General features: G+C 48.5%; 1 long non-coding RNA gene and 1 pseudogene across 1 annotated transcript; both read left to right on the top strand.

Annotated features, from left to right (window-relative positions):
* The first annotated feature begins 505 nt into the window (after positions 1 to 505).
* On the top strand, positions 506 to 1460 carry LOC146421865 (olfactory receptor 14A16-like; annotated as a pseudogene).
* Positions 1461 to 4483: 3023 nt separating this feature from the next.
* LOC146421864 (uncharacterized) lies at positions 4484 to 12406 on the top strand. Its single transcript, XR_014848438.1, has 3 exons — positions 4484 to 4652; positions 10507 to 10565; positions 12238 to 12406. It is a non-coding gene; the product is annotated as an uncharacterized LOC146421864 (long non-coding RNA).
* Positions 12407 to 12628: the final 222 nt, after the last annotated feature.

The following is a 12628-nucleotide window of genomic DNA, read 5'->3' as shown; positions in this document are numbered from 1 at the left end:
GACACAGGGACAAAGCTAGAGTACAGAGAAACAGCTCCCAATAGGCACAACTCCAGGGAGCAGAGAGCCAGAATAACCCTTGGTATCCCTCCCTGTCCAGTTGCACAGGGAAAGGGAGATTTTAGGAAATTGACTTTGAAAATGGAGCGTTCAGAAAGTCCATTTTATTTTTCACACATGTTTTCAGTGAAATAGAGCTAGAGGGAGGTGTAATGAGCAAAGGGCACCTGTGTGGGGACCAGCAGGTCTGACTGCACTGGGGCACAGGGAGCTCTGTTTTCCCTCTGGGCTCCCCAGTGTTCAGGATGAAAGCAATGCTGAAGGTGTGGCAGTAAGTCAGCTGCACAAACCCAAAAGCCAAAATAAAAAAAACATAGCAAAGCACTTCCCAAAGAAAGAGTAGTAATTTTGAGGGGATTCTTAATAAAATAGCCTAGAATTGACTCAAAGAAGTCTATCCCAGCTTGTAAATGTCTTCTTTCAACAGTCCACAATACCCAGAGTGAAGAAATGTCCAACAGCAGCTCCATCAGCCACTTCCTCCTCCTGCCATTTGCAGACACACAGCAGCTGCAGCTCCTGCACTTCTGCCTCTTCCTGGGCATCTCCCTGGCTGCCCTCCTGGCCAACAGCCTCATCATCAGCGCCGTAGCCTGGAACCACCACCTGCACACCCCCATGTTCTCCTTCCTGCTCAACCTGGCCCTCACTGACCTGGGCTCCATCTGCACCACTGTCCCCAAAGCCATGCACAATTCCCTCTGGGACACCAGGGACATCTCCTGCTCAGGGTGTGCTGCTCAAATCTTTTTGTTTATCTTTTTCATTTCAGTAGAGATTGGTCTTCTCACCATCATGAGCTATGACCACTATGTGTCCATCTGCAAACCCCTGCACTATGGGACCCTCCTGGGCAGCAGAGCTTGTGCCCACATGGCAGCAGCTGCCTGGGCCAGTGGCTTTGTCTATGCTCTGCTGCTCATGGCCAATACATTTTCCCTGCCCCTTTGCCAGGGCAATGCCCTGGGCCAGTTCTTCTGTGAAATCCCACACATCCTCAAGCTCTCCTGCTCACACTCCTACCTCAGAGAACTTGGGCTTATTGTGGTTGGTGCTGTTTGGTATTTGGTTGTTTTGTGTTCATGGTTTTCTCCTATGTGCAGATCTTCAGGGCTGTACTGAGGATCCCCTCTGAGCAGGGATGGCACAAAGCCTTTTCCACGTGCCTCCCTCACCTGGCTGTGGTCTCTCTGTTCCTCAGCACTGGCATTTTTTCCTACCTGAAGCCTCCCTCCATCTCCTCCCCATCCCTGGATCTGGCAGTGTCAGTTCTGTACTCAGTGGTGCCTCCAACCCTGAACCCCCTAATCTACAGCCTGAGAAACCAGGAGCTCAGGAGTGCCCTGGGGAAAATGATGACTGGAAAAAACCTGTTTTTTCTGCATAGCATTCAAAATTAGAACTTGTCACAGGCCAAACCTGTCTTTTATGTTTTTTTTGGTTTGATTTTTTTGGGGATTTTTTTTTCTTTTCCTTGACTTTGTATAATACTTCTCACATTATATTCTGTAAGCCACAAGGAAAAGGAGAAAAAACTTATGCATCTGAAGAAAGGCGGCTCAACAGGGGAAAAAAACCAAACCCAACTTAAAAAATCCAAAGCAATACCCACCCAGAATAACAAAAAACCCCCACACAAACAAACCAACCACAAAAAGCAAAAGCCACAAACAGAAAAGCAAATCCACAGGAAATGTCCTTTCAGCAGAAAATGTTTAACCACTTTGTGGCAGGAGAGGATTCTACATGTGTAGGTGCTGAAAACAAACATGTCTCAAAAGAGAAATTAATCCACTCCACCCCCTGCTTCTCTCAGTTTATTGCTGGTCATGGTGTGACATGGAATGGAACATCCCTTGGTTCAGTGCAGCCAAGCTGTTCCATTCCTGTTCCCTCAGGAACACTTGCCCACCCCAAGCCCATTGGTGGGGGGTTGCAGACACACCTCGTTGCGGGGCTAGCACTGTGACAAGGACAGTAGAACAGAACAGCCCTGGAGAAATAGATGAAGGATGTAACTCAGATATACAGAAGTTACACAAAACGAAAGCAGCATGCCAGCTCAGCTCTGCAAGGCTGACAAAGCAGGAATTATTGAAAACAATGATATTACACTTGCTCAAAAGTGGGAGTTGAAGAACAGCCACCTAAAAAGGATACCGGATGTTGAAGACAGACCCCAAAGAACCATACAAGGACTTGTAATAAGGGGTACAACTATGTCAAATAAAGGAAGTGGGAGAGCTAATCAATATGTAATCAGTGTGTGTGATAAAAACTCTGTTCACTCAATACTAACTGCACTTGAATGGAGTAATCCCCATTCAAGTAATCCCCCATGTAATCCCCATGCTGTAATAAAAAATACCTGCTTTCAAATACTCAAAACTCTACTAAAAAGTTTCTATCCAGCAGATTTCACTATCAATGGTGTCCTTGACTAGAGTCCTTGACTCTAGTCACACAGTTTCACAATGGCTCCTTGGATTCATGAGGCCCTGCTGTATAACAATGGACCCTTGGTTCCATTAGGTTCCATACTGTCAAAATGGCCTCCTTGGTTCTGCACTGCCACAATTCTCTCCTTGGTTCCATGAGGCCTTGGTGTGTCACAATAGCCCCTTGGTTCCATGAACAGCCATAGTGTCACCATGGTCTCTTGGCTCTGCGGAATTGCAAGGGACAATTGGTTACAAGCAGCCCCTCTGTGTCACAATGGACAATTGGTTCCATGAGGCCTCACTGTATAAAAATGGACCCTTGGTTCCATGAGACTGCAGAGCTTCACAGTGGTCTCCTTGATTCTATAGGGCCCCACAATGTCACAATGGCCCCTTGGTTCCATGAGTTAGCATAGTATAACATGGTCACCTTGATTCCATGAGTTCTGTAGTATCACAATAGAAACCCTTATTCCATTAGGCCCCCAAGTTTCACAATGATCTCTTTGATTTCATGAGGCACCACAATGGACCCTTGGTTCCATGAGGTTCCCTAGTGTCCCAATGGCATGAGTTTCCTTAGCATTCACAATGGTTCCATTAGGCCCTGCTTTGTTACCATGATCCCCTTTGTGAGGTCCCACTGTGTCAGAAGAGACAGTTTTTTCTATTAAGTTCCAATGTGTCACAATGGTCTCCTTGGTTCCATGAGGCCCTGATGTGTCACAATGAATGTCTGGTTCCAGGAGGTTCCATAGTGTCACCATGGTTTTCTTGAATCTGCAGTGTAACAATGGACGATTGGTTCTACGTGACCTTGCTGTGTGACAATGGTCATCTTGATTCCATGATTCCCCAGAGTGCCACAATGAAGCCTTGACTCAATGAGGTTCTGTACTGTCACAATTGTCTCCTTGATTCCATGAGCCCCTGCTGCATCTCAATGGCCCTTTGGTTCCATGAGGCCCCTCAGTGTCACAAGGATCTCCTTGGATTCATGAGGAACACAAAACTTTATTGCATAAACATTGAGCAACACCTGCCTAACACCCTGGGAAACATCTGTTTGCATTCAAAAGCACAGTTAAAGCGGAGAATGGCACCAGCAACTTCCATCTGCAACAGAGATCCAGAGAAAGGACAGGGACAGAGAATTCACCTGAAACACTCAGAGAATTCTGCTTACAGAGATCATTTCTGGTCACACTGTCCCTTGCAGAAAAGTGACATCATCAGAGGCAGCCTGTACTGAGCATGTGGTTCCTGAGTGGGTTTGTTGTGTAGGAAACCTGCTCAGGCTTTTCCATTCTTTCCTTACAAACAGGAAAACTTCTACTGGGCTGTGTGCAGGCAGAGCCCTGAGGAGAGCAGGTGGGACATGGAGCCATGGGCTGGGACAGCCAGCTGCAGAGCTCAGGGGACAAGTTTGTGATGCAGGGAACAGGGATGTGAGTGCAGGGTGGGCAATGTCAGCCATGGTGAGGTTGGGGTGAGGAGCAGGTTGTCCCAACAGGGTCAGCCTGCAAGGGACTCATTGTTCTCTGTGCCCAGACCGCCTATATTGCTTTTTCTTAGCTCAAAATATCCCAAAATTGCTGTCTTTGAGGCTTGGTACATTCTAAGGTTTTTTCCTGACACCATAATCTTGGCAAATCAGTGTTCTGGAGCCACAAAGCCCCCCAAATTGCTTTCTCTGCTCCAAAGCTCCTGAAATCACTGTCATGGCCCCAAAGCTGCTGAAATAGGGGTTTCTAAGCCATCAAGTTCCCATAATCAGTGTTGTAGAGCCCTGAGCTCCCTATACTCAAGCCATGTTTGCCATCAGACCGTGGGGTTCACTCCCAGTCTCCTCCCAGAGCATTCCTGGTGCCCCTGGGAGCTCCCAGCACCAGGCAGGAGCTCTCGGCTGTGCCTTTCCCCACCCTGATCGAGGAGCCACTTCCTGACTAGAGCATTTTCACTTTCAGTTTCCCAGGGATTTACGGGAAATCAGTGTAAAACCAAGAAATAGTGCTAGGGAGGAGCCGTGGGGTGGGGTGGGAGCAGGCAGGGTGAGATAGAACCGGGATAAGTGCAGCGAGGAAAACCCTGAGGAGCCCCGCAGTGCTTCCAGCCCCACAGCAGAGCTGCTTCTGCCCAGCCTTGTCCCAGGTGAGCACCAAACCCTCCCACCCGTGTTTTCCCCCGGGTTGCTACTTCTGCTCCTGAAATTAACATTTCTGAGCCCAAAAGCTCCCTAAAACGCTGGTTTGGGGCTCCAAATCTCCCTAAATGGGGCTACTGAGCCCCAAAACTGCTTAAATTGGTTTTTTGGAGCCCAGAAGCTGACTGAATAGCTCCTTCTGATCCAAAAGTATCCCTAAGTCACTTCTCCTGACCCCCAAATCTCCCGACATGATTTTTTCTCAGCCTCAAACTCCCTAGGTCAGGGTTTCTTAGGCCTGTGAGTCCCTAAATCAATGTTTTATAGCCCCAGTGCTCCCTAAGTCAGTGTTTCTGAACCCAAATGCTGTTTCAGGTCCCAAAAACTCCCTAGGTGGGTTTCTGAGCCCCAGTGCTCCCGAAACATCTCTAATCTCAGCCGTGAAGTTCCCTAAATGGCTGTTTTTGAGGCTAAAAGCTCCTTGAAATGGTGTTGCTGAGCCCCAAAGAATCCTATATTGTGGCTTTGGAGCCCAAAGTCTGTGGATATGAATTTTTCTGAGCCCCAAAGCTTGTTAAATGGGTGTTTCTGAGCCCTGAAGCTCCTCAAGTTTCTCTTTCTGACTCCCAAAGCTCCCAGCATTGCTTTTTCTGAGCACTGCAGTTCCTTAAACATCTGAGCCCAAGAGCTCCCTGAATTGGAATTTTGAGCTGGAAAGCTGCCTAGAGGGGACTTTCTGAGGCCAAGAGCTCCCCAGATCAGTGGGTCTGAGCCAAATGCTCCCTGAATTGGTGTTTCTCAACACCAAACATGCCATAACTTTGGGCTATTTCAGAGCCCAAAATCTCTCTAAAAATGAGTGTCTGGGACCCCAAAGCTCCCTAAATCACTGATTCTGAGCCCCAAAGCTCCCTAAATCACTGATTCTGAGCCCAAAAGCTCCTAAACGTGCAGTTTCTTAGCCCAAAAGCTCCTGAATGGGAGTTTCTGAGTGCCTAAGAATCTGAAATTGCTGGGTTTGAGCTCAGAAGCTCCCTACATCATTTTTTTCCTGAGCCAAAAACATCCCTAAATGGTTTGGGAGGCTGTGCCTGAGCACTGGTGGAACACAGAGGGAAGGGAGGGTGAGGATGGGAAGTGTGAAGAGCAGCTTGGATGCCTGGAGATCCTCAACAGGATGGGCAAAGGTTAATTTGCCTTGTGTGAGTGAGCAGTGGAGGGGTCAGAAAGGGGGACACTGTCTTGGCAGTTTAGGAACTCCTTGATCACTGGGGAGAGTTGGCAGAAGAGCTCTGGGAGCAACCTGGAGAGATCTCCAACCAGTGAGCAGATTCCTGTGGGGAATGGGGACTGCTCTGGGGAATGGTGACTGCCCTGGGGAATGGGGACTGCCCTGGGGAATGGGGACTGCCCTGGCATTCATGGCCAGGCAGAGCAACAGGGATCCAAGGGCGTGGGGGATCTTGGCATGATGGCTTAGCAGAGCTGCCTGCAGGTGAATAGGGGGGATGCTCACAGGGACCTGGTCCTGGCCCACAGGGAAGAGCTGGTCAGGAATGTTCTCATCAGTGCAGCCTGGGCTGTCACAGCCAGGAAAGAGTGGTGTCCCAGGCACCAGAGGGCAGGGAGAAAGGCCAGCAGCAGAGCACAGAGCTGGGGCTGCAGAGGAGAAGACCATGGTGAACTCAGGTGCTGAAGCAGGTGGTGGCAGGGGCAGCAGCTCCGAAGGGTGAAGGAGCTCAGGAAATCTGAGAGGCCCTACAGGGCAGCCTCTTCCAAGGGCAGGAATGACCTCTCCAAGGAGCCATGGACAAAGCACTCATCTCCTGAGGCTCCTGGCTGAGCTGACCGAGCTCCAGGTGAAAAGGCAGCACAGGGAGGTGGAACACCTGAGCCAGCAGCACAGAAAGCCAACAGCAGCCTGGGCTGTGTGAGCAGGAGCACAGCCAGGGGAAGGGTTTAACCCTCTGCCCAGCACATCTACACCACACCTGCCCAGCGACAGGGCAGCTGTGGCAGTCAGGAACCACTGCACTGCTGGGACACTAAGGTGGGAATCCTCCAGCTGTCCTTCAGGTGCTGCTGGGATTTCCCTAAGGATATCAGTGTCTGCAACAACAAAACCAACAACAAAAGCATGAATCTGCCCAAAGAGAAATACCTTCAGCAGACAATCTGCACCTGCAGTCACCCCTCTGGGCAATGCCAATGGAATCCCTACTTGCAATACACAGCAGGGACACCCCCTCCTCACCAGACTTCAAGGGCAGTGACTGTCCCCCTGCTCTGGGCACTGCTGAGACCCCTCGAGTGCTGTGTCCAGTTCTGCCAGAGAGAATTGAATGGGAAAAGGGCACTGCTCCCTGGACCATCCTGGGGCCTTCACTGGGCTTTGCTGAGGCTTGAAGGAGCCCTGCTGCCCTCCAGAGCCCCCAGGGCATTCAGTATCTTTGCCTCATCAAGACTGCAGAGGGTGGGGGAGCAGTCAAGAGGGGTTTGAGTCAGACCACAAAGTTAGTATTTCATAGAATTCCCGTTCAGAATCCATTGTCCCTTCCTGCTCACAGTCTACAGATACTAATGCAGTATCTAATTCATTCCTACAAAGACAACTAATTGTCAATTCAGGCCTTACTTATTTATTTAATGTTTTTTTAATCCAATAGCAAAAATAGTTGCTGTGACTCTTGCTAGCCATTAACTGGGAGAAAAGTAAAAAGTAGCATACTGATAAGGTACAGCCTGGTTGCCATGATTACATTGTGGCCAAGTGTTTGCTGCTTTGATCTTGGCTGATTAGATACATTTTTAATCTGAAAATATAATGAATAATTATTTCATATAGTGAAATAATAATATAAATAAATTAATAATAATACAAAATATCAAAAAATAGAACAATAGCTCAGCTTTGCACCCCAGACAAAGCATAAGGAGATTTCACTACCACTCATACAATCCTCCTGGATTTAGCTCAAATACTGGTATTAATGTTGTACTAGACTCAATGCATAATTCAAAATGTCTAATTTATTTGGCCTCTCTTGGCAGACCAGACTCTGTTGATCTCTGGCCAACAGAGGCATCACTGACAAAGCAGAAGAGAGATTTTTTTTTTTCTGGCTGTACTTTTTCTTTCTCTTCTCTTCTTCTCTTCTTTCTTTCTCCCTCTTTGTTTTATTTTTTCTTCTCTTCCCCTCTCCTCTATTTTCACCCTTACTTTTATTTTTTTGCCCTCAAGGCTTCAGCCTTGTCTCAGGATTGCAGATCAGGCCCTGCATAGAATAATTTTCCTGTCTAAAGCAGTAGTCAAGGCTCCTTCTAAATAAGAGAGAGAGACAAGGAGACACTCAGAGAACAATTTTTCTCTGACTTTGAGAAGTGGGATGACCCATTCCTGGAAGCACAGCCACCTTTCCATGAATGATCTGAGCTAAATATCTATGTTCATCAGCTGTCAATAGCAGAGGCACATTCAGGACAGCTCCATGTGCACATCTTCTATTCACTGTTACTGTTAAAGAAACCATCACTCTATTGCTCTGCTTTCAGGAGAAAGAACCTCAAATATTGAGTGGTTTATGCCATTTATATTCTTGCCATCCTTTCTGACCAGAAAAAATAGGAAAAGGTAGTTGAAAGAAATAGAGCAGAGTTCAATCCTGGGGAAGCCTCCCCGGCATTTCCTGTCTGGTGCCTTGGGCTAGACCTGTGGGACAGCCATGGGTCCTGGGGCTGTCACTTCAGATGGTCCCTGCTGGCATTTCTGTATTTACAGTCCTCAGTGGAGCTCATTTTCTCACTCTGGTCTAGACTCCCCTTGAACACCAAGAAAGCTTTCTTGACATGCAGCAGCTTCTGGCAAGATGTTCCTTCATTTAGTCCAGGTCCTCCTCCTTCTCTGGAACATGGCCCTTGGCAAAGGAAACAAAAATTCACAAGGAGCAGACAGCACAGGGAAATGGAGTGTGAGAAAGAGAGGGAGAGCAGAGCAGGGCGGTGAGCTGTGCCCTGAGCAGAGCTTTCCTCGTTCCTAGTCAGTTTGTTTCTGCCTTCACCTGGTCAGTGCTGCTCTGGTGGATCTGGTCAGAAGGGACAGGTGGCTTTGTTGGCAGGGCCAGCAAGGCCATGCTTTCTGCTGCCAGCTCTGCAGAACAGGGTGTTAAGGAAACTTCCCAGTCTGACCATTCCCGAGGCTCTCAGGCCATCACACTCCACCACCAGAGATGTTCAGTGCTGGGACCAGAGCCCCTTGGCAACAGCAACTCCACAGACCCAGCAGGCCCTGCTGGACTCCCTGCAGCCACCACTCCCACACTCAGCCCCTGTGTCCTCCCCAGTTCCAGCCCAGGTTTCCCATGGCAGAGTCCCAGATTTCACATTCCATAAAGCCATTGATATCTGGTGCAGTGATACAGGAACAGACCAAGCTGGTGCCTCTGAGTAGGGACCCCAACATAGAAACCCCTCAATTTTATCCCTTCATTTCCTTGCTGCCTGTCTTAGGTCACATGGAAAGTGTAACCAAAAAGTATGTTTTCTATGACCATCTTCATAAGCTGTTAAAAAGAGGTGGGGCAGTGGTCTTTATCTTCAGCAGTGACTCAGCCCTGATAACACCATCAAGGGCCATATCTGCTAATGGGCCATCAAGGTCTCTGGGAATGACTCATAAAATTACATCATCCCATTGTGAGATGTCCTGCCCAGAGGGGAGGAACTGAACATTCCTACCTGCATGTAAATTGAGTCTTTGGAACACTGGACTACCACTTCCACTGGATTCCCAGAGAAGAGCTCGAGAGTCACCACTAGATCTCCAGAGACCGACCAGATTGTTCTTCAGGATTGCCACTTCAACCAGACCACATCCCTCACTGCAACCACTGTTTAACTGGACTGCTATCAGCACCCTGACCAATAAGATTGTATTCTGACTCTATCAGTTTAAGCTGGTGTTTCTGTATTATTGTCTTTAATTCTTCCTATTAAATTGTAATTCTGACTGAGAATCCCTCGCAATATATTTGTGTGGGGGCAATTCCTCTGCTGGTTTACTTCCAAACCAGCACACTGCCCAACGTTCAAGTCTGGCTCTTCCTCCCGAGCCCTCAGCTCCTGCTAGGTAACTTGGTGTCCCTTCCCTGGCCGTGCCATCACTCTTGGTCACCCTTGCTGTGCTTCCTTGGCAGTTCACAGGCTCCTGTCTCAGGCTCCCATCCGGGGCTCAGCCTGCATCTGGCACTGCAGCTGCCCCCAGCCACCTGCACCAGGTGTGTTCACAACCAGGAGGAGGGAACAGTGGGAGGGAGGTGGTTTCAGTTTTGTATTTGTTACTTGCCTTGCTGCTCTCTTGGGAATTGCCAAGAAAGCAAAGCAATTGTCCCCAGGTTGAGTCTGGTTTTGCCACAATGGCAGCTGGAGAGGGACGTCCCAGGCTTGTGGGCTATTCAGTTGTGTTTTTTCCTTCCTGTCCAATTGAGGAGGGGGAGTGAGAGAGCAGCTTGGTGGGCATGTGGCAGCCAGCCAAGGCCACTACTGTCCTTTCTCCATAGATTTCTTCATAGCTGGTCAGGATAGCTCCAGGATTTGAGTCTGAAGGAATGGACAATTGTCCCTTTCACCTGTGGAAAATTGTGGCTGGGGTTGAACTCTAGGTTCTGCACTCTGCAAAGGCAAAAGGTCTTAGTTTTGACCAAGGAAGATTATATGTGTGTCTGTGAGAATTCTCAGAGCTCCAGGGCAGCCAAGATGGGTTAGGGACCATCTGGGAGTACAACAGAACATTTTATCAGCTGCCTTCTCCTCTCTAGTCCTGTGCCCATCACAGAGATTTTGCCCCTCTTTTCCCTTGCATTGCAGAGTGAACCTTGAGAAAAGGACACAGGAGACGAGAAACAAGGACATGGCTGAATTTGTTGGTAAGAGCTGTATTTCTTCTGTTTAGACAGTGATGGAAGGAAAAATAAGTGGTTTTAAAAACCCTGAGAAGATCAGGGGTTTGACTAGTATAAGGGATATGTGTGTCTCAAAAAAAGCTCTTTAATGCATTCTTGAAATCCTTAGGGAAATATCATAGTGAAGTTTCGCCTTTTTCATATTTCTTTTTCTTTTCATGTGAACCTAATGGCCACCAAAAAATGGGTTCATGACAGCATGTCCAAGTGACAGATTTGAGTCCATAAGTAAGTGTGTGCTCATGGATCTGATTGCTCTTGTCTGGGGCTATCCTTGGGAACCCCTGGGATGTGAGGTGTTATTCCTGAGGGAAGCAAGGCCAGTGGAGGTGTCTCCCCTGAGCACATTACCTGCAGAACCCTTCCAGAGCACACAGAAGGCCAGGCCTTTGGGGTGAGATGGTTTTGGTCAGAGGGATGACCTTCTTTGGCAAGAGACACATCCTACTCTAGCAGGGGGTGTTCCTTGCAATTGGTAAGGATTTCAAAGACATAGCCCATCCCTTCTAGGATTTCCTTTCCTTTCTTTGAGCACTAAAGGAGGAATCTCATTCTGGGCTTTCCTCCAGGGGCAGAAGGCAGAAGCCTTTCTGTGCAGGTGAGTGCCAGTCCTTGCCCACACTCCCTGGAAACAAAACCTTGCCAAGTGAGAAGGAGATCCCGAGGCTGATTGTGCATGAGGGCTCAGTGCAGTCAGGTCAAACAATCCCACCTGGCCATAAATCCCCACTTCCCAAGCCCTCCAGGCAGTTCTGTGTTTATTTCCCATCCCCATGCAGGTGCCCAGGGCCCTAGGGTGCAGAGCTGCCCCAGCACACACCAGGACAGCCTGGATCTGCTGGATCCCATCCTCCCTGGGTTCTAAGGCCAGCTCTTCTCCTGCTCCTGCTCTTTCCAGCTGGGATGCTGGCAGGGGTGTGCTGTGCCCTCAAGGGACACTTGGAATTCAGCATGGCCTGGGCTCTCTCCTGGCCAGGCCTTTGGGCAGTGAGGAGGCCATGGGGTTCCTTCAGGTATTCCTCACCAGCAGTTCAGGAGCTCCAAGCTCATGTCTGAAGGGCTCTCAATGGTGCTGAGAGGTCTTTCAACAGGCAAAAGATGTAAGAGCAAAGGTCTCCATGTCAGGAGGAAAACTGGGGCAACAGAAAGGAGGCAAGGGTCCTTCCCAGAGCAAACTCCTCTTGGAAAAGGATTTGAAAGCCAGGAAAAAGGCAAGTGTTGCTCACAAGTACGCCAGCATGTGAATTCTGCATCCCTGTTTTTCAGGGATGAGTGAATTCTTTTCCAAGGCCACTGAATTAGAAAGGGTTCTCTAAAGAAAAAAGAGGTATGGAGCTCAAATTGATAGACAGACAGAACATGATGGAACTGAGTCTGAGTTTCTTTTTCCCTCCCTGTGTAAGGAAATAAGGCAAAAAGGATCCTTTTGCAGATTGCACCTAGAGCACAAGGGTTGATTCCTCTGAAGTGAGTATTTCTCCAGAGAGAGGAATAAAAAAAACCAAACTGCAGGAAGACCCAAGAAGGGACCCTCAAGAAGAGACTTTAAAACAGAGGACTTGAGCACCCTCAAAGGGTGGTCTTCCCTTCAAGGAAGCAATGTCATTTTCCCACTGGCACCAATCTTTACCTTCAGAAAGGAAAAAGGAGGAAAAGACCACAAAGGCGCTGGAATCAAAGATGGATAAGAATTTCCAGGAACTCATGAAAAAAATGAAAGCTCTGAATGAAGATTTCCAAAAATTGCGCAAGTCCACATATTATAAGGTTCAGCTCATAATAGCAAACCTGAACAACAAACAAGGTGAGCAGGGCCATTGCCAAGCAGACTTTAATCTCTCTGAACACTGCCATGTTGGGGCACATGTGAGATCAGCCTTGTTTCCCTGTTGGTGATCAGGAGGGAGAGAAGCTTCCCTGAGCAGAGCCTGGAGGTGTCTGTGGGCTCAGGGCCTGTGGAGAGCAGCTCTGCCTGCAGGAGCTGGTGCTGGCAAGGGGAAGGATCAGCTGGGGCACAGACTGCAGTG

The sequence above is a fragment of the Lichenostomus cassidix genome, unplaced genomic scaffold (assembly GCF_008360975.1).
Source record: "Lichenostomus cassidix isolate B80296 unplaced genomic scaffold, HeHo_3.0 HiC_scaffold_46, whole genome shotgun sequence".
NCBI lineage: Eukaryota > Metazoa > Chordata > Aves > Passeriformes > Meliphagidae > Lichenostomus > Lichenostomus cassidix.
Note: the sequence above shows the minus strand (reverse complement) of the source record. Positions and strands in the feature narration are given on the sequence as shown.